The sequence below is a fragment of the Diceros bicornis genome, chromosome X (genome assembly GCF_020826845.1).
Source record: "Diceros bicornis minor isolate mBicDic1 chromosome X, mDicBic1.mat.cur, whole genome shotgun sequence".
In the NCBI taxonomy this organism is placed as follows: Eukaryota; Metazoa; Chordata; class Mammalia; order Perissodactyla; family Rhinocerotidae; genus Diceros; species Diceros bicornis.
In genome coordinates, this window is record NC_080781.1 from 94,895,850 (window position 1) to 94,922,829 (window position 26,980).

General features: G+C 44.8%; 1 pseudogene; it reads right to left on the reverse strand.

Annotated features, from left to right (window-relative positions):
- Positions 1-1,048: 1,048 nt before the first annotated feature.
- On the reverse strand, positions 1,049-25,182 carry LOC131401244 (nuclear RNA export factor 2-like; annotated as a pseudogene).
- Between the last annotated feature and the right edge of the window lie 1,798 nt (positions 25,183-26,980).

Consider the following 26,980-nt stretch of genomic DNA (forward strand, 5'->3'; position numbering starts at 1 on the left):
ATTTATAGGATTGTTAAGTTGAAATTTGGTACTACTATTATCTTAATTTCAAAAATTATGCCTGCTTGTCATCGGAAGTGCAAACATCAAAGAAGTGTGGAAAATAAATTATGCAGGTGTGTGTTTCGACTCTTGCCTGCAATTCTGAACTACTATCTGCCAGTTGATGAGAAAAGTCCCACAGAACTGACCAGAATGTGAGATCAGGTGCCACTGTGGTTTGTGTGGAAGTGAAAATAAAGCACATGGACATGGAGCACCCGGTGTCAGCTCTCTGAGAAAGGCACTGGGCAGACAGGCTGCCTCTCCCACCCTCTCAGGCGCTAAAGCGAGATCCCTCCCACAGGGCACCTTCAGAAAGGAGGAGGAGGCAATATAGTGGATGGATGGATGAGAAGACAGATGGAAGCATGGTGAGAGCTGTGCAAATCATGAAATTGTTCACGGTGTGGTCTTTGAAAACATTCAAATGACTGGGAATAAGAAGTGAAATATGTGAGTCCTCACCTTCCTTCCTTCCACAGCCCTCACCAGCCAGTAGGCATCCCTTGCAAAGCCCCTTTGTGCCAGGTCACACGCCTGCTTCTGGGGGCCTCCAGGTAGAGCATCAGGCTGAGTCACACTGTCTCCAGAGGCCAATCCCTGGAAGCAGCACATGTCCCTTCTCATAGGATTTACTGACAAACTACCTATGGAGTCAAGCCTGATGTATCTGCTAGGGACTGCCAGGGTGAATGGAGGGCGGGAGGAGAGGGCAGGGCCTTTCAGTCCTGGATCCATTGGCTCATGGTTGGGGCAGGGGAAGAGCGATCCAGGACACACAACATACAACATGCAACATCACTCTTTATTATGAAAATAAACACCCATCATGAGTGGGGAAAATACACAGAACAACTGACCCTTCAGGTTGTTATGTTACCTAGCCTACGAGTTAACTTTGGGTCCTTGGTCAGCCAGGCCTCCACCCCCAGTCATGGGCATGGCCTTAGGATGGACAAAAGAGAAACAAAGATGATGTGGATGAAGACAAAGACGACATCCAACGGCTCCTTTTAGGGGATTTCTTTGAAGGCCTCCTCTGGGATCTTGCCCTCAGTCTGGAGGGAAGGAATCAGGACGTCAGAAGAGCCAGCTCCCTGAGTTTCATTCCCAGGCCACCTGCCTCCACCTTCCTGGCCTTCCTGAAGGCCCGGAAACGGCCTTCTTGATCCCACTTGATTCCCAGACCTCACCTTGAGCATAGTGAAGACCTGACCAGCTCTGGTGTAGTTCCACTCATTGTCCTGAAGGCACCTGGAGTGGGAGAAGAACAGGTGATCTCCGTTAGTACCGCAGTACAGACACGCTGACCATGCAATGCCGCCACTAAATCTATGCCACATATTTGCTGGGACGCATGTACCAGAATGATCACTATGTGTGGTCAGGAAGAAAGACCTAGTGAAAACCAAAATGTCTATCACTAGCATTCATGCCACCAGAATGCAAAGCTGAGTAATAGAGCTGTTCAAAAGAACAAGGGAGCTTAATATATATTGATAAAGAAAGATGCTCAAGAAACTGACAAATGAAAATTTTAAAAACACAAGCTTCCAATCGTTGTTTATTGAGATATAAAGCACATACCATTTTAAAGTGTGCAATTCAGTGCTTTTTAGTATATTCACAAGATTGTGCAACCATCACAACTATTTAATTCCAAAATAATTTTATCACCTCAAAAAGAAACTCCTTAACCATTAGAGATCACTCACTATTCTTCCCCTCACCCCAGAACCTGGCAACCACTCATCTGCTTTGGTCTCTGTGGATTTGCCTATTTTGGAAATTTCATATAAATGGTATCATACAATATGCCACCTTTTGTGACTGGCTCCTTTCACTTAGCATGATTGCAAGGTTCATCCATGTCATGGCATATATCAGAACTGTATTCTTTTTTATGACTGAATAGTATTCTACTATATGACCATACCAGATTTATTCATCTGTTCATCAGCTAAAGGACATTTGGCTTGTTACCACTTTGTGGCCATTATGAATAATGCTGCTATGAACATTCCTGTACAAGTTTTAGAGTGAACACATGTATTAATTTCTCCTGGTAGATACTTAGGTGTGGGATTACTGGGTCATATGGTAACACCATGTTTAACATTTTGAGGAACTGTCAAAATGTTTTCCCCAACCACTGCTCTATTTTATATTCCCACCAGTAATACATGAGAATTCCAATTTCTCCACATCCTCACCAATGCTTGTTCTCATTCATTTTATCGATTAAAGCCATCCCAGTGGGTGTGAAGTGGTAAATCACTGTGGTTTTAATTTCTATTTCCTTAATGACTAATGATGTTAAGAAGTTTTTCATGTGCCCATTGGCTATTTGTATATCTTTTTGGAGAAATGTCTATTCAGATCCTTTCTCCATTCTTTTAAATTGGGTTGTTTGTCTTTTTATTGTTGAGTTGCAAGGGTTCTTCATATATTGCTAGATATGTGATTTGCAAATATTTCCTCCCATTCTGTTCATGGGATTTTCTTTTTTGATAGTGTCCATTGATGCACAAAAGCTTTTAATTTTGAGGAAGTCCAATTTATCTTTTTTTTTCTTGGTTGCTTGTGCTTTTGGTATCATATATAAGAAATGGTTGCCTAATTCGTGAAGACTTACACCTATGTTTTCTTCCAAGAATTTGATAGTTTTAGCTCTTACTTTAAATCTTTGATCCATTTTCAGTCTATGTTTGTAAAGAGTGTGAGTGAGGGGTCAAAATTCATTGTTTTGCATATAGATATCCAGTTGTCCCAGCACCATTTGTTGAAAAGGCTACTTTTTCCTCCATCGGAGTTTTTCAGCATTCTGGTTGATAATCAATCGACCATAAATGTGAGGGTTTATTTGTAAACTCTCAATTCCATTCCATTGATGCATATACTGTCCATATGCCAATAGCACACAGTCTTGATTACTGTAGCTTTGTAGCAAGTTTTGAAATCGGGAAGTGTGAGTCCCCTAACTTTGTTCTTCTCTCCCAAGATTGTTTTGGTGCACTTCCATATGACATTTAGGATAGCCTTGTCAATGTGTGCATGTACGGATTTTGATAGGGATTGCATAATTCTGTAGATTGCTTTGGGTAGTACTGACGTCTTAACAAAATTAAGTCTTCCAACCCATGAAAATGGAGTGTCTTTCCATTTATTTATGACTTCTTTAATTTTTACCAACAGTTTTACAGATTTCAGAGTATGAGATTTGTGCTTCTTTTGTTGCACTTGTTTTTAGGTACTTTGTTATTTTGCTACTATTGTAAATGAGCTTGTTTTCTTAATTTAACTTTTGGATTGTTCATTGCAAGTACATAGAAATACAAGTGAGTTTTGTACGTTGATCTTGTATCCTGCAACCTTGCTGAACTTGCTTATTAGTTCTAGTAGTTTTTTGGTGGATTCTTTCAGATTTTGCATATACAAGATAATGTCATTGAGCATTGTACTATTTTTAGAATCCTTTACATATATAATAGTATGATACCTTTTTAATGGGCCCAATTTTTTTTTGAAGCAAAATATCCAAAAAGTTATTTTTCCAAATTGCCTGCAAGTTTCCCTGGTTCACTCCCCAGCTGTCCCAAATCGCTCCTATCCCCATGCACACCCAGTACTCACTTCTGAGACCACTGTAGGTTCATCCCAGACTGGGTGGAGAAAGCCTGCACCATTTCTTGCTGCTCCTGGGAGATGGTGGGCATGCAGCTGGAGGTGGGTGTGGGAACTGGGATGAAGACTCCACTCTGACGCTCGTTGAGGGTGGCGTCCGTCACAAACAGCTGGTCATTCATGATGCATAGACTGGAGGAAAAATGAGCCCCCAGATATTACAGATGGACAACCCCACACCCCCAACAACGATCCTGCGCCCACTGCCACTCTGCAACCAGATTCTTTCCATCACCCTATACTGTGCCGGCCCCCTAGATTCCTTGGCTGGTACCTCTTCCCCTCTCACAGAGCCCATCTTTGGAGAGATTGTCTACCAGCTTCACTGGATTTGTACTTTACTTGCAACACAGGGACAATTTTACGCTCGTATTTACCCTGTACAACAGCCCAAGGAGTGGACAGTGTAATCTCCACGTTCAGAGGAAGACACTGAGTCACAGAGAGGTCATGTGACTTGACCAAGGTCACACAGCTAGTGAGTGCTGGGGTCAGGAAGAGAACCCAGTGTTATGACTCCAGGGCCCATGCTTTTACCCACTAGGCTAGACTGCTCCTTGGATCTACCTGTTGGCTTTCCACAGTTTTGAGAAAACCCTGAGGTCTGCACCACCACATTCCCACACCACTGAGCCCAGGCTGGGATGGGTTTTCCCACTCATAACACAGTACTCACCTGGAACTGCTGGCAGGGATAGCGATGAATGTCCGTGTGAAGGCATGGACAGAACTCTGAGACTCTCCTACCACATCAAAACCAAACAACAAACAATACCTTTTTAGAGTCGCACGTGCTTTACATGCTCACACAGTGTTGCCCAGTCAGGGTCTGACTCGACACTCATGCTGAAGGGGACAGTTGTTCACTGGGAGTCAGGGTGTTGGAAATGGGGAGGGCAACAATAGGAACAATCTGCTCCCAGTGACAGGGACCCTACTACGTGCCGGGCTCTATGACGACTACTTTACAAGTTTATTCGATTCATTTTTCACAGCTACCCAAGAGGTGGGTACTATTAGCCCCATTTTGCAAATGACTGGTTAAGTAACCGGCCCAAGTTCACAGAGTACAGATCCAGGATGACAGCGATCAAACTCCACAGCCTGTGTCCCTAATGCCTGATCTGTGAGGGGTAGACAGGCATGGAGGCAGGTCAGACCAGGATGGTTTGGAGGCAGAGTGGGGACTGAAGAACACAGAGGGAATAGGAAGAGAGGGGAAGAGATCAGGGAAGCTGGGAGAGTACCAAGAGGGAGCCCAGCCAGGGGGAGGGAGCAGTGGGGCATCTGGGGTGGGGACTCCACACACACTCACCTTGCTTGAACACCCCATAGACAGAGAAGCAGAGCATCCTTTCCTGAAAGGAAAGAGCCCAGGTGCTCAGTCACCACCTAAACCCCTGCCCACCTGCGGCTTTCTGGGCCTGCCTGAGGGAGGAAGCAGGTGCTCACCGTCTGGAACCAAGTTTCCACCGAGAAGGAGCTGAAGTCATGCTGAGTTTTGGGCAACACACAGAGGGAGCGCACGATGTCATCTTTTGTGTGTTTCAGCAGCTGAACCCGCAGGTCTGTGGCGGGAGGAGAGCGAAGGTCAGGGGCTGCCACACCCTGTGTCCTATGATTGACCCGTCCACGCCCTCTTTCCCTGCCCAGTCTTCCCCATCACACACGCACAGGGATCCTTGAGCTTCTTTATATTCCTGTTATCCTTGAAGTACTCGCACAAACTGCTTCTAGGAGAGAAAGAGAAACAGGAGGTGGTGGTCTGTCCAGTGTGAGTATTTCCAGGAGATGCCCTGTGTCTGCTGGGGAGCCACAGAGCCGAGGAGCAGAGTCTGAACTGTGATACTCACGAGGCTGCATCCTCGGGGTTGAAGGGAATGGTCAGGGAGAAGCAGGCCTCGTCGTGGTAAGCACCGACAAGACCCTGTCTGTCTCCAGAGTCATAGATCAAATAATACCTGTGGGGGAGCAATGAAGACAGTCTATCTCTGTGGTCTGGACCTCAGATGAGACTTGAAAATTCCCACAAGCAGACCTGTGCTTGGGTGGCCATGCCTGTCCCAGCCTTCCCCATTCCTCGTGGTCCCAGGAGTACTTACTCCTGCAAGAATTGCAGGACTAGATTCTTCAGGGTCTCGGATCCTTTATAGCTTTCCTGTAATCAAAAGACATTTGAGACCGTGTGGCTGATAAAGCCTCCCTTGTAATACCTCACATGTTGTTTGATCCTTCTTCCTCACCTTGCAGGGCTTTATTAAGTAGGGGGTGTCAATGTCAACGATAATTGGTTGGAATAACTCCTGGCCATCCTGGAGAAGGGAAGAGGAAGTCAGCAGTGCAGACCAGCGAGATGGCCCTGGGTGATCAGTCAAAAGGATGGGCCCAAGAGAGGGTGAGGGTCAGAGGTCAGGCATGAAAGGGCCCTGGAAATTCCATGGGCAAGACTACAGTGGGCGTCTTCATCATGAGGTCCTGGAAGTCTCTACTATTATATGCAACGCTTGTCTGTTTGTATGGACATTTTTCCAGAGAGTATGTTCATGTCTTTTTCAGGAGTCCATGTCCCCTAAAGTGGATAAGGGTCTGATGCAAACCTACAATCTAGGTGAGATCCAAAGGGCTTGAGGGCAGGTGTGGAGGTCATCAATGTGAGTAAGGGACAGTGATGAACATAGGCACTTACCAGGCGTAACAAGTCCGGGAAATATTCCTTGATGGCACTGTCCAAAACCAAAAGTAGAAAGTGGTGGTTGATAGTTTGGGGCTGCAACGCTTCCTTTGACTTAAAGCACTGATACCATAAACAGAACCCAGTGTCTTCTGCCCATCCAGAAGCCCCCTTTGCCCACCTCAGCCTCTGATTTCAAGGGTTTTGGGTCCACTTCCCTGCTGAGCACTGAGCATCTGCCATATGGACTGTCTGAAAGGTATCGTCTCTTCATCTCTCTCCACAGCTTCACATTCATATTCCCTTCCCCACTTCGCTCAGTCCCCCCCTCCCTGCCTCCCTCTCCTTCCTCCTTGGTAGCTCTCACCTAGAGTGCTCTGACTCCTTTCCCATGCACAACACAGCATTTGAAGCCCAGGCTCCAGGGCTTCCTTCTCCACCTTGCCTCCCTTCTTTTCTCCAAGTCCCCACTGAAGGCTCCAGAGAGAAGAGGGAATGGGGTGGGAGCCCAGGGCTCTGCTACCTCAGTGGGGGTCCAGCATTCTGCCAGGACCAAGACAGCCCCAATAAATGGCCCAGCATGTTGGGGCAGGGAGGTGAGTGAGGCTGGGCTCAAGAGGCAGGGAAGGAAAAGAAGGGGATGTGGACAGAGAGGGAATGAAGGCAGTAGGAGAGAGATGAGAAAGACACAGGAGAGTAGAGATAGGGAGAGAGGGAAAGTAAAGGAGAGGGAAAGAAGCTCTGCCATGGTGGTGGAGGTCAGGGAAGAAGAGAGAAGAAATGGGTAATGGCTTCCCTGCTGCAGCCCTTTCCTTTATCTGCCCTGCCTGGCCCTGGACCCAAGATAGAAATGGAAAACATGCACTTGTTGGGCTGTGGGCCCACTGGATACTGGTTGACACTCTGTCACCTGTGTGAACTCAGTTTGAGCTGGGAATGGGAAATGGAGCAGCCCCAGGGGTAGAAGACCTTCCCCGGAAGAAGCCAAGGGTCAGGCCCCAGCTCAGCAATGGGGTTGCAGGTCTGTGGCCCCTCTTATAATCACTGCCTGCTCTCCTGATGGCCCCTGTGCACCTGTGCCTGTCTTAGTTGATTCCTTGTCTGAGGAATCACACCCATCTTGGGTGACCCAGGGCTCCTCTGAAGGACCAGGTAGGATGACGTGATGTGTGGATGGAGGGAGGGGCATGTCCCTCAGAGGCCTGTCCTTCTGTCTCCTCAACCACCTCTGCCCTCTGCCCTCCACTCCTGCCTCAGGGAGCCTTCTCACTGGCGGTGGCCCACTTCTGTCCCGTTGACTCTGGGAACTCAGGTTTTTCCCAAGTTTTACGCAGCTCCTGGCATTGCGCCAGAGGAACGGATGTCATGACAGAAGCCAGCTGGGAACTCAGGCTTCAGCATGGGGTAGGAAATCCCCCATGGAAGCCTGGGATTGGAGAGGAGACCCTTTTGGAGCAAGGGAAAGAGGACCCCTCTCAGGGCAGGGGAGGCAAACTCCATATTGGCTCAGAAGCAGGAAGGCCTGTGTCAGCATGAGACCTTGGTCTGGAGGACCCTTCTCAGTCCAGGGCACCAGCATCTGGCTCAAGGCTGGTCACTCCTGGTTCTGGTGAGTAGAGGGAGCCCTTCAGCCTGGAGCATGCTCTTGGGAGAGCATGCTAGAGAAAGCTAGGTGCAAAGTCGGGAAACAGTCCCCAGAGCACCTGAAGAGGTGAGCTGGTCAGAGGAAGGAAAGTAGCCCTCTAAGCACAGATGAGGGACACAGAAAAGAGAAGGCAGGGCCTGTGGTCCTCCCAGAGGACCAAGGCTGCCTCCTCTTGCGGAGGGGCATTTTCAGGGGTCGCTCAGGCTCCTATGGGTGAAAGTCCCCAGGAAGAGTGACAGGGGTTCACACTGACCTTATGTAGGTGGATTGGTCTCGAAAGGTGTCACACAAGGGGTTCCCTTCCAGCCACAGCTCTTCAAGTCTCAGTCCTCTCATCTTGTCCAACTCCCTGGCTGACTTCAGCTGAGAAATATGGGGAGGAAAGTGGAAAAGGAGTCTCAGAGAAAGAGAGACACCTGGGCCCCTGCCCCTCCAGGCCTGACCCTCCCCACAGGTAACTTCACCTGCCTCCTGCCATGACTCTGATGAGCACCACCACCCACTCTCAACCAACTTTGATTGGCTCCCTCTTCCCACCTCATTTTTGGAGAGGTTCAGAATCTTGACTGTGGGGGCCTTCTGTATAATGTCAGACAGGCCATCCAGCCTGTACACTTTGTTGTCGCACAAGTTCAAGGACAATAGCTTGTGAGGAAGAAGAGTTAGTGTGATGGTTACTACCTAGGGCCTGGGAGACAAATCTGCCCTCCAGCCCATCTGTTCCACTCCCTACCATAACATCAGCACTAGGCCTAAAGCCTCACCTTGGGGAAATTCTTCTCAATGATCTGTAGGGTGGCAGCCATGCAGTTTCTTCGATTCAGGATTATATCAATATCATGATCCACCAAGTCTTCAGAAAGTCAAGAAGAGAGAATCAGAAGGCTGAGAGAGGTCCAGGGCCAGCAACCAACCCCTCCCCATGTTACCATCCCTAAATCTCCCTCCCACGCAGATCTCTCTGCCCTCACCTACGCTAGAATTACTGCTGTTGGTCATACCTGGGTCAAAGCGAATCCTCTGGAGGTCAAGAGCTTGCTGGGAGACATCATATCGTTTGTTCATGGTCAGCTGCAGAGAGAGATGGAGAGAGCTGCACTGAGGCTGTAGTGGTGACAGGGAAATCGGGGGCTGGGGAAAGAAGAAGTGGGTCTGGCTGTGGGCACAGTGTACCTTGAGTCTGCGTTACCTTTAGCTGCTCCATTTCTTTGGGCTCCAACTTATACTGAACAGAGTAGGGCTCAGCAGAGGGACTGACCAAGATAGATATCTGCAGGAAGGAGAGGTAGAATAAGCACCAGGAACTCTAATTGCAAAGATGACAATGGGCCCCTGGCTGTCCTCCTCCCTTGAGACTGGGTACAGGTAATGCCCTCCAGAGACACCTTTCGGTTCTCGTTGTCACAAATCTTGTAGCTGACTTCCATTAATGCAGAGGCAACACCAGCATCCTGGACAAAGAACCGAGCCCAGTTTTTCACATAGTGGAACTAAGGAGATTAAAGGCAACAGCAATAGAGTTAGAGGCCAATGGCCCCTGCTGAGCCAGGTCTCTCCCCCTTCCCTGTGCCCACTTATCTGCCTTCACCATCTTCTCTTACATCCACTGGAGTGAAGGGGACACTGCAATGGCTCTGGACTGAATCCATTAGCCACGTCTTGTCATACTTTCTCCCATAGGGAATCTAAGGGTGAAAAGAAGGGATGGGAGAGAAGAGAGACAACATGGAATTAAGCCTGGAGAACAGACCCAGCGGTGTTCTTTTCCAACCTTCCATTGAGCTTTAAAGGATTTGAAAAGAAGGGACTACTGACATGATTTCTTATGTTTGTGCCAAATATGGGTTTCCTAAATTCCTTTTCTCTCCATCCAAAGCTCTCCTCCAAATAATCAACTTAAGGTATTAGGCATGGTCTACCTTTTATAAAGTTCCAGGTGATTCCACCTAGTGCAGACCCTGCTTACACCTCAGGCAGGGTCTCCAGAGACTCGACACCAGATCCTCCACACTCAGCTTGAACCTAACTGAGACATCCATTGTGGAGCTGCTCCATCTTCTTGACAGTAGTTTCCATCTTTGCCTGTAAGCAGTCTGCTCTGTTCTCCCTACAGTCAGCCTGTTTCCTTTACATGGCTTCTCTGAATTTGCCCTTAGATGAACAAGAATGTTAACTCCTTGTAACAAAAAGGACAGATTACAAAGGAGTGACAACAGCATCATGGCAGAGTGAGCTTCCTCCATTGAACTTTCCCCCTCTAAGACACAACAGAAAGGAAATTCACATTCCAACAGAAGTTATTCACACAACACAAGGGACGTCTGAGGCACCCACGCAGCCATACACCCAAGGGCTGAGGTGCTGGAATCCCCAGAGAATGTGGAAGGAGTTAAGAGGACCTCCCTTCCTTCTCCAAGGTCTACGACCCTGAGATTGAGACCACGCAGCTCTCAGAAATGGGAGGAGGTGCAGCCCTCCATGGGAAAACCGGCACTCTCCAAGACCCCTCTCAGCTGGTGGGGAATCTCCCTTCAGAGGGGGCGGAACTGTTGTGAGGGTACTTTCAACAAGCAAGCCCTTCAGGAGAGCAGAGAGCCACAGGGAAGCGAGAAACCTCTGGGATGGGGGAGGTAAAATGTAAGCACCCCTGCCCACACCCACCCACCTGGTGCTTGAGCACAGCAACCCTGCACCATTAGCTCAGCACACTGCAGGTCAGCCCCAGACCCAGTGCCGGCAGTGGAAGTGTGCCCCCAGCAGCGGCTCCCCCGAGCCCTGGCACCAGCATCGGGGGCACACCTGCCCCCAGGTGCCAGCAGCAGTCCCCCCCCAGCACCCCGGCCCCACCAGCGGCGGTGGCATGCCTGTACCCTGGTACCAGGCAGCAGCTCCCCAGAGCCCCAACCCCAGCAGCAGCAGCCTCCTGGAGCCCTGCCACCGGCGATGGCAGTGCACTGATGCCCCAGCTCTGCTGGAAGTGAACCCCAGAGCCCCAGCCCCACTGGAGGCAGTGGCTTCCCAGAGCCCCCGCACCAGTGGCAGTGGCACACCTGCACCCAGGCACTAGTGGCTCAGGTACTACTGTGCCCAAGCCCCAGCTGCCCCGGCTCGACCGCGCCATGGCCCCAGCTGCCCCCTGCTTGACCGCGCCACAGCCCCAGCTGCATCAGCTCAACTGTGCCACGGTGAAAAGCTGCATTGACTTGACTGTGGCCTGCCCCCAGCTCCATTGGCTGGACTGCACCCTGGCTCCAGTTGCTTTGGCTCGGCTGTGCTAGGCTCCAGTTGACTTGGTGCCAGCTATTTCAGCCCAGCTGTGCTCCAGTTCCAGCCTCTTCAGTCAATTGGTGCTCCAGCTCCAGCTCCTGCTTCTTTGGCCCACCCACACTTCAGCTACAGCTGTTTCAACCCAACCGCACTCCAGCTCCAGCTGTATCCACCCAGCCATGCCCCAGCCCCAGCTGTTCCTGTGCTACAGCTCCAGTTGCTTCTGCTCAGCTGTGCTTCAGCTCTGGCTTCCTTGGCCCACCCACACCCAAGCCCCAGCTGCTTTGGCCTAGCCACACTCCACTCCAGCTCCAGCAGTTCTCATGCTCCAGCCCCAGCAGCCTCCACTCAGCTGTGCTTCACTTCAGGTGGGCTTCAGCTCAGCCATGCCTCAGCTCAGCTGCAGGCCCACCAGAGCACCTGCGGATTGAGGCAGGCACAGAAGACACAGCTCTTGACCCTCACCCAGCGGCGGCAAGAGGAGCTTGGACTAGATATTTTCACTATGAGGAAAAATAAGCCAACACTGACAGGCACTATGCAAAGGTACATTAAATTTCCAGACCAAAAGGAAAACGACAAGCACCCCGAAATCAACCCTGAAAGCACAGAAATGTATAACCTTAATGACAGAGAATTCAAAATAGCTATCATAAAAAAGCTCAATGAAATACAAGAAAACAAAGATAGACAATTCAATGAAATCAGGAATTGCTTCAAAAAGAGATTGAAACTATAAAGAAAAACCCAAAGAAAAACTTAGAGATGAAAAACAAAATAGAGGAGATAAGACAAATCTGGAAGATTTAAGCATCAGAGCTGACAATATGGAGGAAAGAATTAGCAATATTAAGGACAGTAATGAAGAAATGCTCTGGATGGAGGAAGAAGGAGAACTAAGACTAAAAAAAAATGAAGAAACTCTCCGAGAAATATCTGACTCAATTAGAAAATCCCACATAAGGTTTATAGGTATTCCAGAGGGACAAGAGAGAGAAAAAGGAGCAGAGAACTTGTTCAAAGAAATAATAGCTGAGAACTTCCCAAACCTGGAGAAGGAGCTGGAAATACAAGCGAATGAAATCAATAGATCTCCTAAATATATCAACACAAAAAGACCCACTCAAAGGCATATAGTAGTAAAGCTTGCGAAAGTTATTGACAAAGAAACAATATTAAGGGCAACTAGACAAAAAAAAAAAAAAATAACAACGTACAAAGGAATTCCTATCAGGCTCTCAGCCGATTTCTCGGCAGAAACTTTACAAGCTAAGAGAGAGTGGAATGACAGATTCAAAATTCTGAAAGACAAAAACTTCACCAAGAATACTCTATCCAACAAAAATATCCTTCAAATATGATGGAGAAATAATAACTATCCCAGATAAACAAAGGCTAAGGGAGTTCATTGCTACAAGACACCCACTACAAGAAGTGCTCAAGAAGGGCCTCATGCCTGAGAAATAAAAGAGAAAGGGGATACGAAGTTTTGAACAAGGAAGAAAATAGGTTGACAAAACCAGGAAAATTGAGCTCTCTATCAGAATAGATTAGCAAACACTTAATTATAAAACCAAAGATCAAGGGAAGGAAAACACCAAAAATAAATATAATCTCATCACTTTAAACACAAACTCACAAGACAAGATGGTATACGTTGTGACAACAATAACTTAGACGGGGAAGAGGAAAGGGATCAAATCAACTTAGTCTGAAGGAATAAGAGGCAGTCAAAAAATGGACTATTACATCCATGATATTTTTTATAAATAACTGATGGTGACCACTAACCAAATAACCAGAACAGAGTCACACACGATAAATAAAGATAAAACTAAGAGAACCTCCATACAGAACTACAAAACTGAATTGCTGGTCCAAAACACACGGGACAAAAAACAAAAGAAATACAAAAGAACTGGAAAATGAGCGATAAAATAGCAACAATAAGCCCTCATATATCAATAATTACTCCAAATGCAAATTACTCAAAACTCTCCAATCAAAAGACACAGAGTGGTGATGGATTAAAAAACAAGCCCAACAATATGCTGCCTCCAGGAAACATCTCAGCTCTAAAGACAAACACAGGCTCAGAGTGAAAGGATGGAAGACAATACTCCAAGCTAATGGCAAACAAAAGAAAGCAGTTGTTGCCATACTTATATCAGACAAAGTTAACTTCAAGATAAAACAGGTAATGAGAGACAAAGAGGGGCAATATATAATGATAAAAGGGACACTCCACCAAGAAGACATATCACTTATAAATATATATGCACCCAACACAGGAGCACCCAAGTACATAAAGCAACTATTAACAAACCTAAAAGGAGATATTAACAACAACACAATAATAGTAGGAGATCTTAACACCCCACTTACATCAATGGATAGATCATCCAGACAGAAAACCAATAAGGAAATAATGGACTTAAATGAAAAACTTGACGAGATGGACTTAATAGATATATATAGAGAGCTCTCCATCCAAGCACAGCAGATTACACCTTCTTCTCAAGCACGCATGGAACATTTTCAAGAATAGACCATTTGTTGGGAAATAAAGCATACCTCTATAAATTTAAGAAGATTGAAATCATAACAAGCATCTTTCTCAACAATAACACCATGAAGCTAGAAATCAACTACAAGAAAAAAACCAGGAAAATGACAAAGATTTGGAGACTAAACAACATGCTACTGAACAACCAATGGATCATTGATGAAATTAAAGGAGAAATCAAAACATATCTGGAGACAAATGAAAATAGAAATATACCATACCCACTCCATAGAGGATGCAGCAAAAGTGGTCCTGAGAGGGAAACTCAGCAATACAGGCCCACCTTAACAAACAAGAAAAAGCCCAAACAAGCAACCTCAAACTATGCCTAACAGATTTAGAAAAAGAAGAACAAACAAAGCCCAAAGTCAGTAGAAGGAGGGAAATAATAAAAATCAGAGCAGAAATAAATGAAATCAAAACAAACAAACAAACAAACAAACAGAAAAAAACAGTAGAAATGATCAGTGAAACAAAGAGCTGGTTCTTTGCGAAGATAAACAAAATTGACAAGCCCTTAGCCAGACTCGCCAAGAAGAAAAGAGAGAAGGCTCAAATAAATAAAATCAGAAATGAAAAAGGAGAAATTACAACGGATACTGCAGAAATACAAAGGATTATAAGAGAATACTATGAAAAACTATATGCCAACAAATTGGACAATCTAGAATAAACAGATAAATTCTTAGACTCATACAACCTCCTAAAACTGAATCAAGAAGTAAGAGAGAACCAGAATAGACCAATCACAAGTAAAGAGATTGAAACAGTAATCAAAACCTCCCAAAAAATAAAAGTCCAGGACCAGATAGCTTCTCTGGAGAATTTTACCAAAGATTCAAAGAAGATTTAATACCTATCCTTCTCAAAATATTCAAAAAAAACAGAAGAAGATGGAACACTTCCCAGCACATACTAAGAGGCCAACATCACCCTGATACCAAAGCCAGACAACGACAATACTAAGAAGGAAGACTACAGACCAATATCTCTGATGAACACAGATGCAAAAATCCTCAACAAAATACTGGCAAACCGAATAAAGCGATACATGAGAAAGATCATACACCATGATCAAGTGGGATTTATACCAGGGACACAGGGATGGTCCAACATACACAAATCAATCAATGTGATACACCACATTAACAGAACGAGGAATAAAAACCATAAGATCATCTCAATAGATGCAGAGAAGGCATTTGACAAGATACAACATCCCTTTATGATAAAAACTCTCAAAAAATGGGTATAGAAGGAAAGTACCTCAGCACGACAAAGGCCATATATGACAAATCCACAGCCAACATCATCCTCAATGGGGAAAAACTGAAAGCCATTCCTCTGGAAACAGGAACAAGACAAGGGTCGCCACTCTTATTCAACATAGTACTGGAGGTTCTGGCCAGAGCAATTAGGCAAGAAAGAGGAATAAAAGGAATACAAATGGGCAATGAAGAAGTGAGACTCTCGCTGTTTGCAAATGACATGATCCTGTACATAGAAAACCCTAAAGAATCCATTGGAAAACTATTAGAAATAATCAACAACAGCCACTTGCAAAAGAATGAAAGTAGACCATCTTCTTTCACCATACACAAAAATTAACTCAAAATGGATCCAAGACCTGAAAGTGAGATCTGAAACTATAAAACTCCTGGAAGAGAATATAGGCAGTACACTATTTGTCATCCGTCATAAAGGGATCTTCTCAAATTCCATGTCTACTCGGACAAGAGAAACAAAAGAAAAAATAAACAAGTGGGAATTCATCAGACTAAAGAGCCTCTACAAGGCAAACGAAACAGGATCAAAATGAATAGGCAACCCACCAGCTGGGAAAAAATATCCACAAACCATATATCTGACAAGGGTTTAATCTCCATAATATATAAAGAACTCACACAACTGAACAACAAAAAAACAACCCCATCAAAAAATGGGCAGAGGAAATGAAAAGACACTTCTCCAAAGAAGATATACAGATGGCCAATAGGCACATGAAAAGATGTTCAACATCACTAATCATCAGGGAAATGCAAATCAAAACTACACTAAGATATCATCTTACACTTGCTAGAATGGCAATAATCACCGAGACAAAAAACAACAAATGCTGGAGAGGCTGTGGAGAAACAGGAACCCTAATTCACTGCTGGTGGGAATGCAAACTGGCACAGACTCTATGGAAAACAGTATGGAGGTCCCTCAAAAAATTAAAAATAGAAATACCTTTTGATCCAGCTATCCTACTACTGGGTATCTACCCAACGAACCTGAAATCAACAATCCAAAGAGGCTCAGGCCTGCCCCATGGCTTAGCAGTTGAGTGCGCGCACTCCGCTACTGGCGGCCCAGGTTCGGATCCCGGGCGCACACCGACGCACTGCTTCTCCGGCCATGCTGAGGCCACGTCCCACATACAGCAACTAGAAGGATGTGCAGCTATGACATACAACTATCTACTGGGGCTTTGGGGGAAAAATAAATAAAAATAAAAAACAAAAAAAAAACAAAGAGGCTTATGCACGCCTATGTGCACTGCAGCGTTATTCACTATAGCCAAGACATGGAAGCAACTCAAGTGTCCCTTGACTGATGAGTGGATAAAGAAGATGTAGTATATATACACAATGGAATACTACTCAGCCATAAAAAAAGACAATATCATCCCATTTGCAACAACGTGGATGGACCTGGGGGGTATTATGTGAAGCGAAATAAGACAGAAAGAGAAAGACAAACACCACACGATTTCACTCATAAGTGGAAGATAAACCAACACACAGACAGAGAGAACTGTTTGGTGGTTACCAGGGGCAAGGGGGCTGAGGGGTGGGCACAAGGGGTAAAGGGATACATTTATACGGTGAGTGAGAAAAAATAATGTACAACAAAAATTTCACAGTAAAGAAAATAAATAAATAAAAATAATTAAATAAATAAAAAGATAAAACAACAACAACAATAACAAAAGGACAGATTAAAACTGACCCCGGTAAAGTATTTGGCAGCTCTACATGAGACCAACACCCCCCCCCCCACCTTTCCTGCACATTCCATACATTCTTTTAGGATACTCACTGTGACCTTGAACCAGCTCCCTGGGGTTCCATCTCTTGTGTTCCCCCCAACTTCTCTCTCTAGAGGTTTTCTGTTTCTCCACACAGCCATATGGATATGGTCTTCATTATACCATATCACTCTTCTGTTTTTGCGTCGAATGGTATAGGGAGTGCTGCAGGGGGGAAGTGGAGAGAAAGTGGGTGGCCATAAATGCTAAGAAAGTCTTCTATACACCTTTGCCTCTTTGACAGAAGGACTACAATTAGGATTGCTCAACCATTATTCCACTTCCAGTATTCTTCAGCTTTCCAGTGAGAGAAGAAAAAGACCATGGAGAGTGCAAGAGCTGCATAGTCCCAGGGGCTGCTACATGCAAACCAGGATGCCTGGTCACTTACCGTCTTACTTGGGGGTCCTCCTGGACATCCCTCATCACCATGTTTCCATCATCCTCCCGGCGGTGTGAAGGCCAAGGCTCATATCCACCATGTTCATAACGAGGGTTCCTTTTGCCAAAATTACCTCGGAAAGAACTCCAATTTTTATTTCTTCCTTGAGGTGAGCTACCACCATCATTGTATTCTGAGAAGGGGAACAAAAATACACGTTTGAAGACACATCAGTGGTCCACTTACCATGTACTACGTCTTAGGCTAACACCATGGGAGGGCAAGCAAAGTGCCAATCTGCCCTAAGGGACCAATCCCACAAACCCCAGAAAGGAAACTCCTCTGCCTGTCCAGATAGGAGAGCATTATCTGACAGATGGCACTCTCAGGGAAGGAATCTTAGAGGAGAAGGAGCAGGAGGAGGGGGAGATGGAAACCGTGTTGAACCTTTTAAATAATGGAGCAGGATTTATAAAGAACAGAGGTGTGTGCGTCAATGGGTTAGACTGGACACCAGCCATACACCAGGAAAGCATGTGAATCTTGCCTTCTCTCAGGCCTCTCTAACAACCACACCAGTACCCTGGAGGGAACCTCTCTCCCGCTTCCCAGATCCAATCAGCCACCAAACTGATGCCACTAACAATCAGCAAGCTGTCCTTCCTTTGCCAGCATAGGACAAGCTTTAACGTCAGGTGGGACTGATGTAACAGCCTCCAGCCTTGCTCTCAACAATATTCTGTTTGAAATATCCAGAGTGAGCTTTCCTTTTGCCCAGCCTGACATGCCTTTCAGCTCAGGAGAGAACTTTTTCTAACTTGAGCTCTTCTACAACAAGGGTCTGAATGACCAACTGGAATGATGTATCAACTACCTTATCCGAGTGTTCAGGGATTCTTCTTTTTTTTTTCTATTACTGGTTTCTAATTTGATTCCATTATGGTCAGAGAACATACTCTGTGTGGGTTCAATTCTTTTTAAATTTGTTGAGATTTGTTTGATGGCTCAGGAGATGGTCTATCTTGGTAAATGTTACATAACACTTGAAAAAAAATTGTACTCTGCTGTTGTTGGGCGCAATGTTCTATTTATGTCGTGCAGATCCTCTTAGTTTATCGTGTTGTTCAGACCTCTTATATCCTTGCTGGTGTTGTCTCTAGTAATTCTATAACTTGCTCAGTGGGGGGTGTTGAAGGCCCCAACACTAAGTATGGACAAAACAGTGTACCAGCAGATAATAATCCTAGTGCTTTGGGGGGAGGGAGGATTATTCAGGTAATTAGGCTGTTAGAAACCAGCTTCCTTTTGGGTTCTAATATTTAATTGGGTTCTAATATTTAAGGTTCTCTAGGTTTGTGTGTTGTGCATGTTGTACATTAATCACTCCATGTTGTCTGAGGGCACACTTATGAGTAAAAGTCCATTCACCGGCTGATCACTCCACGATGTAGTGATTGTAACCAGACCTCAGATGAACTCCTCTGGGAAGTCATTGCTTTCACTGTGTGGCCGGCTTTCAGGGCAATCCTGCTGCTCACAACCTTTGGGACCTTCTCTGTGTGGCGCTGGAAGTGAAATTAGACATAAATCGAGCATTTGACCCAGAAATGCCACTTGCTCAGTCCCCAGAACTTGGAGGCAGCCTGGAGTGTTCTCTCTCTCTCACACTCCACATCCAATTGATCAGGAAATGCTTTTGGCCCCTTTCGCAAAGGATATCCAGAATCGGGCTGCTTCTCACCACCTCCATTACTACCGCCCTAGCCAAGAAATCTATCTCCTGGATTAGACCACCTTCCAACTGGTCCCTCTGCTTTCATCCTTGCTCCCTCACCATCTGTTTTCAACCTGGCAGCAGACCATGAGTCAAATCATTTCACTCCTCTGCTCAAAACCATATAACAATGGTTTGAAGCCCATCACCATGTTAAAAAGCCATGACTTCATAAAGACACTAAACAACAAAGAGGACCCTTATTGCTGACCACTGGAGAATGCCAGGCAACCAACTCGTTTTCCTGACAATCCATCAATTAAAGTAAAAAATCAAATATTAAAGGGAGGAGTAAGGGCACCCGGTCAACACATGGCATATAGGAAGAGTCAGAGTCATTTTCCAGAACTAACATTACTTCAGAAATACCATCGCCGAGGGGGAGTGTCCAAGTGAGCCAGCTGACGGCTACAGCAATCCCCAGACTGACCAACTAAGTCGGGTGCCCGAACAGGGCCAGGGCCCTCCCTCATCAAGGTGATTCAGACACGAGCCATCTCAGGCATGGCCTTGTTTTGGGAATCTCACAGGAGATTGCGAATGTGACAAAAAGCCACAGGGGCACCAGAGACCCCACATCGACACACAGACATGCATCCACTTACTGTGCGTTTGCATCTCCGCACAATCCCTGTCTCACAGTTGTTCTGCCAGAATCAAAGGCGATAACAGGAGTATTATAAAGCAGCTAGTGCCTGTCACCCAGGCTGCCTGCGTTCCCCCTCAGGCTCCACCATATACTAGCTGGTCCTCCCACGAAAAAATAGTCGTGAGTATCCTTTATGACATCATGAGAGTTCATACGGCTACTTCTTGCATCATTTTGGAATTCTACCTGCATCATTGCTATGCCACTGAGTGCATGGCAACAGCATCCCTGCTATGGTAGGGAAAAAATGGGATGGCAAGTAAACAAGCACTTGCCCAGCGGCAACCAACTGTTGCTCAGTGGTGTGCAGACTCACTAGATTTCTTATATGGAAATTCTTATCAGCATGGCTACGTGTTTATTGTTATTGGAATATTATATGTATTTATATTAGAATATTATCATTCTAAAACCACAATTGTAAGATTTTAAAATTAAATATTGTGAAATACTCACACTCTCATCATTTAAATTGTTCAGGTAGTTCTGAACCATCTTACATATTAGAGCCACTTGGGGAGATTGAAGAAATCACTAGCACCAGTCTACATCCAGAACAATTAGAGCAGAATTGGAGGCAGACCCAGGCAACCACAGTTTTAAACTCTTCATGTGATTGTAGCATGCAACCAAGTTTGAAAACCACTCTGCTGAAAAGCATCAGCTTTTGGTTGATGCTTACCAGAAGACTCTAGGAATGGCTGCCACCTCATTTTGCTGACTTCCTACTCTGTGCTGTTTTGGGGACCTAGTGATTCCATTAGCTTAGAGCAGGGACTGATAAACTGTTGCCCATGGGCCAAACTTGGCCCATAGCCTGTTTTTGGATGGCCTGCAAGCTAAGAATGGTTTTTACATATTTGAATGGTTGAAAAAAGTCAAAACAAGAATATTATTTCCTGACACGTGAAAATTATTTGAAATTCACATGTCCGTGTCCATACATCAAGTTTTATTGGAACGTAGCCATGCTGTGTCTATGGCAGCTTTTGCTCTACAACAGCAGATTTGAATAGCTCCATCAGAGACCAAAAGGCCCGCAAAGCTTCAAACGTTTATGATCTGGCCCTTTCCAGCAAGTTTGTTGAGCTCTGGCTTAGAGCAAGTGTCCTAAACCGAGTGGACAGTATCTGAGGTAAATGGCCGGAGATCCCTTTGGCTAAGCCCAGGAAGAAGAATTTACTGTAGTTACTTGTGACTTCACTGTAGTGTCTTTCTTCAGTAGTCCATTCGTTCACGGTGTTGTGGGTCAGGTGTGGGAATTGAGTAAGGGACCACTGTTTGCCATCAAGATGGCTCAGGTCACCAGATCTAGTTTTATTTATTTATGCTTTATGTTTTTGTACTTTATTATTAATAAATATTCATTTATATTTTATTTATGTTTACACTGATTAAATGCAACTTTAGAGAATGTTCAGATATTTCAAGATCCAAGGGATCTGTTGATCAGTTAGCCACCTTCAAATGTTACTGGAGGTCAAACCAATGTGACTGTCCTTCCATCTCTGCTGCCTATTAAGGTAAACAGCACTCACCTTGACCCAGGAGGTTAAGTGCTTCTATTTGGCCTGTGTCTCCAGGATCCCAACCTCCCCACTGAACTGAGGGTGACCATGTCAATGGCAGGATCTCCCATCTCACCTGTGGCCTGCACAAGTCAGCCACATCAGAACACTTCAGAGGTGAAGATGCCCTCCGCACCAATACGTGTCTCAATACCGTGGGGAAAGGAGTGTCCCCTGAGTCCCTAACAGCAGCTGCTTGGTCCACTGACACATTGACTTCAAAGGCATTTTTTAATTCAAGTGACCACAGGTGATAACTTTTGCAACTCTTTCACCATTGGTGCCACGGAATACCAATATTTCATCCTCTTATGGCAACTGGATCCTTAGTATCTTCAGATCCACACAGGTCACACAACCTATCCCAGGTCCCCATTTCCCTCAGGGCCCTATGCTTGCAACCAATTTTGTTGTCAAGCACTCTATTAATCAAGGTTTCCACTTGCCTATGCCAGAATTCATTCTAGTTATTTTAGAAAAGATATATTAATAAAATGTATTACATAGCTTATGAAAACTCTGTGAGGGCCAGAAAAGCAGGCTTGGATGTTGCACACCCAGGGGAAGCTCACTCTCACTGTGGGACTGTTACAGCTGAAACACCACTGCTGCCTGCCCGCTACTTGACATGTATGACAGAGACTGAATCCTAGGCGTCTGCTACGGCTGCTCCACACAACCCAGAGACCTCTCCCATCACACATAGCTGACCACCTCATGGAGCCATACGTGGCTCCCACATCATGCAGTTACATCTCCAAGTCTCAGGTTGGTGCCTATGCTTGATACAACCAAGATTCCATTTGGGACCCTAGCTGCAAGGGGCTCTGGTTAATGTGTGTATCACACACACACACACACACACACACACACACACACACACAGGTTTCCTTTCATGTTTTAAGCTTTCTAGTCTCTATAGAACAGGAAAGCATATAAGAGTGTTTACGGATGTTGGAATGGTCACCAAGGAAGCCAATTCACAGTTTATTTCACAGAATGTTATCATTTTTGCTATCGTAAATGGTATATTCAGAATGAAAATGGTACTTTCTAGTTGTTACAATTATTTTGTGTATATCAGTCTTACACCCAACAAACTTACTAATCTCTATTTTTAATTTTAATTTTCTGTAGTTTCTCTTCAATTTATATGAAGATAACCATATCGTCTTGACAGCTTTGTTTATCATAACTTGTATACACTTATTTCTTGATGTAGTATATATGCATGTATGTATTTTGGCTTACTGTACTGCTTAGGAGATGCAGTATGATGCTGAAGAGAAGTGGTGGTATGAGTCATCTTTGTCTCTTTTCTGATTTTAATGGGAATGCTTTTAATGTTTCACTCTTAAGTGTGATGTTTGATGTAGTTTGTTCTTTTTTAATACTTGTTTTCAGCTTAAAGAAATATCTTTCGTTCATTAATTGCTGAGAGTTATTATTGTTGTTGTTTAATTCTGATTCGTTGTTTGTTTTTTTGTATATCTTTTCTTACTGGATATTTTGCGATAATCATCCTTTCCTCCTTCCTTTATTCCACTCTGTGTTAAATTCCAGCATGGATCTCCTAATGTTAAACCAACATCGCATGCTTGGGATTAAACACAACTTTGTCATGCTGTATTACCTGTTTTAGCCATTGCTGGATTTAGTTTGCTATTAATTTATTTACACTTTTTTGTGTTTATGTAACTAATTGAGATTGGCTAATAATTTTGCCTTCTCATGTATTTCTTATCAAGAATAATTTTAATAACATTAAGATTTTTCTATTTCTTCAGTATGGAAAGTTATATTTTTTCTGGGATTTATGTATTTAACCTAAATTTTAAATTTTATCAGCATATCTTTTTCATAATATTATCTTACCTCTTAAATCTTTGCTGTAAATGTAAGCACATAACTGTATGCTTTTTCTTTCCCAAAGTGGCTTATCTGTGCCTTATCTCTAATCAATTTCATTCTGCTCTTATTTTTATTATATTTCCTTGACAATAGTGGAAAGACATTAGATTAATTTTTATTAAGTAAACAATCAATGAACAGACCTTTCATCTACCATCAGGTTTTATTTTATAATTTTTATTCTCAACTATAACGGACACTCAAAAGTCCAGTACATTCATTTGTTTGGAAGAGACCTGCAGCTTAGCAATGATGTGGTTTTTAGCCAATGCCTTCATGTCTATTCGGTTCCACTGTTGGAACATCAGATGATTAAGGAAGAGGGAACTGAAGCATTGAAGTAATGGAATCTCTATTGTAAATATATATGAATGTTATTTAAGAGAATAGCATGCAATGTCAAAAGGAGTATAGCAAGAGCATCGACTTTGAAAACATACTTGTCTGGATTCAAATCCCAGCTCTGTCACTTACTGCCTATGTGATTTTAGGCAAGCACTCAATCTTTCTGAGTTTCAGTTCCATCACGCAGTGGTTGGTGGTGCTGTTTGCCAAGTGTTTCCATTTCTCCCCTGTTCCAGGCACCTGGCAGAACTGCACTTCTTGCTTGACCCCCTTTGTTTGAGCAGAGCCGTGTATGTGACTAGTGCTGGCTAATGGGTTGGTGGTGACGTGTTATTTCTGGGCCAGAACCTATGGATGCTTCTTTGAGACCCCCCAGGGCCCTCTTGCCCTCAGGCATAGTGACTGACAGTTTCCTAGATGGTGGCTGCTTTTTCAGTTTGGATCTCCAAGTCATTCCAATAAGACTTGCTCAGACCCCCAACATCCACCATCCTGTGATGGACGTGCACCTGTCGTGGACATGGAATAGGTGTGAGGAATAAGCCACGGAGATTTGGGGATTGTCTGTTACCATGGCATAACCCAGCCTCTCCTGACTCAGATGTCTCATCTGTAAATTAAAATAAATCCTCTCAGGATTTTTCTGAAGGTTAACTGAGTTAACTTATATGACGAGGGTATCACAGTGCTTGACATATACTAGAGGCTCAAAACATGGCAGCTATAATTATTAAATAATAATAACAAACTGTTTTGAAGAAGTGTGGAATATTTGTTTTGTTTTGAGGAAGATCGGCCCTGAGCTAACATCTGCCAATCCTCCTCTTTTTGCTGAGGAAGACTGGCCCTGGGCTAACATCCATGCCCATCTTCCTCCACTTTATATGGGACACTGCCACAGCATGGCTTGACAAGCAGTGTGTTAGTACATGCCTGGGATCCGAAACGGCGAACGCCGGGCCGCTGTAGCAGAGCGCGTGCGCTTAACCACTTGCGCCACCAGGCCGGCCCCAAGAAGTCTGTAATATTTGTATAAAATGAGAGGCATTGCGTCTGCTGATCCTGATAGATAAGTTGTATCTTGCTTTCTAGACGGGGGCACTATGTTTATTGCTACAGATAAGACTTCCTAATGATTTGCACTTATGCACTTATTTTTGCCACCATGCTATCAGAAACATGCTTAGAAATTGGGGTTATCTCTGAAGAATGAAAAACTGAAAAGATTTAAGCAGGATACAGACTGGCCAATGAGATAAGAGAAAATGAATGAAAGAGCAATAAGTAATTTGTTAATGAAAATAAGAGTAGATTATAACTATTATAAACACACATTTCAATGCTCTTAGTAAACAAAGGCACAAGGTTTTAAAGTGGTAAAGGACTTAGTTTAGACAGGGTTTCCCAAAATATTTTATGAAGGACACTAGATGCTCTGTGGAAAAATGTTCCATTCCCATATAAGTTGGGGAAACTATCCTTCCCTTTGAGATTCATATTGCATATTAGCATATTCTCTAAAAAATTCCTAGTATATAAAATTCATTTACCTTCAGTCCTGTTTGTCCTATACTTCTTTAAAGTAGAGTACATTTTTGTTGTTGCTGTTTCTCTGCCCTAGTGTTCTGCAGAACAAACGTGGAAATGCTGAAATGAGAGAAAAATAAAGTGTATTATTTAAGCCTCATCTAATATAAACTATCAAAAGTGACAATACTCTTGAACCATGTGTCAAGAAGTACTTAAATCCTCGATCAATGTAAGCACAATCTTGCTATTTGCTCACCTTTATTCATTCAATACCATTTTCATGATGTACCAAATGGAGTATCACCTACGACTTGACTGAATATTTTCTTAATCAATTCACTATTATTTTCCCAGTGAAGGAAAGGAGGGAGTTTTCAAGAAGGAGTCTAAGAAGCAATGGTTAGGAAATCAGGGGGGAAACCAGAAACGGATAGTGTTTGGTTGAACTACTTTAAGCCACTCAGAGATCCTAAGTGCAAAAGAGATTGTTGCCCAGCTCCCAGATGTACTTTGTAAAACTAATGAACTTCAAATTAAGTATAAGGAAGTGAGTCTGAATCTTCACAGCATGGCTACTTTGACACTTTTACTGAAATATCAAATTCTCGAAAATAAATTCTCTCTCTCTCCTATCCTCCCTCCTTCCCTCCGTCTCCCCTTCCTCCTGCCCCCTTTCTATCTCCCTCTGGCTCTACTTTGCTTCTTTCTTTCTTTTTTTGCAGGGGAAGATTCGCCCTGTGGTAATATCTGTTGCCAATCTTCCTTTATTTATTTTTCCTCCCGAAAGCCCCAGTGCACGATTGTTTATCCTAGTTGTAAGTCCTTCTGGTTCCTCTCTGTGAGCCGCAGCCACAGCATGGCAACTGACAGGCGGTGGTGCGGTTCTGCTACTGTGAAACGAAGCGCACTGCCCACCTGGTGAGTGCTGAACTTGAACCACTAGGCCACGGGTGCTGGCCCTGCTTTGCCTCTTTCTTGAGCACATGTTTAGAAGGTTTGTGAGGGAAAAATACATCAAGGGAATAAAGAGAATCGTTACAAAATCAAATACGTGGCAGAAATTAGGATCAGGTTTGGAATCCTCTATACAAATCGGCATCTAGGAGGTCTCTGGTGTCCTTAATCAGAACATGGTCAGAGGAGGCCATCACACCACACGGACAATGAATATGGCAGGGTGATAAGCAAGGGTAAGGCTTTGGTGTGGGGGCAGGGAAGGGGGTCCCATCGGGCTTCCAGAGCCCAGCTGCTGAGAGATTCCATACAAGCCCACGAACCCCGGCCGCCCCCTCCACCGCCGCCCCACCCTCCGAGGCAGGATGTTCTCCTCCTCCAATTCCCTCTGTAGGGACAACAGCTCCCGTGAGTCCAGGATCAGGTCGCACACACCCACAGGCTTTCTCTGCCAGACGTACGAAAGTGAGGCCACATTCAGAAGTTCTCCCCCTACCTCCACCTAACCCCCTCTTGAGCCCTCTGCCCTTTGCCGAGGCCATGGCCCGAGGCCACTTGGCCGCCCACAAAAGCCCAATTCTCTGACTAAACTTCTAGTCCCGGCTGCAGGCCCCGCTACCCGACTACTGCTCACTGCGGCAGGATATAAAAGTTGGTGGAAAGGTTGGGATGTGAGCCACAGTCTCACCAAAGTTCTACCTGAGCAAGGGGGCGCACCGCAGTTCTAAAGTCTTCCACTCCTAATGGCCGCCCCGCCTCAGAAGGCCACGCGGAACTACACGACCACAAGGGGTCGCATGACGTCGGGATCCCCGTGACCTTCAGGGTTCAGGAGCCCTCAGTCTTCACGTGACTCAGACGGCTGACTCTCGCGTGATCGTATCCTGGCATGTGACCACAGGATCCACGTGACCACTAG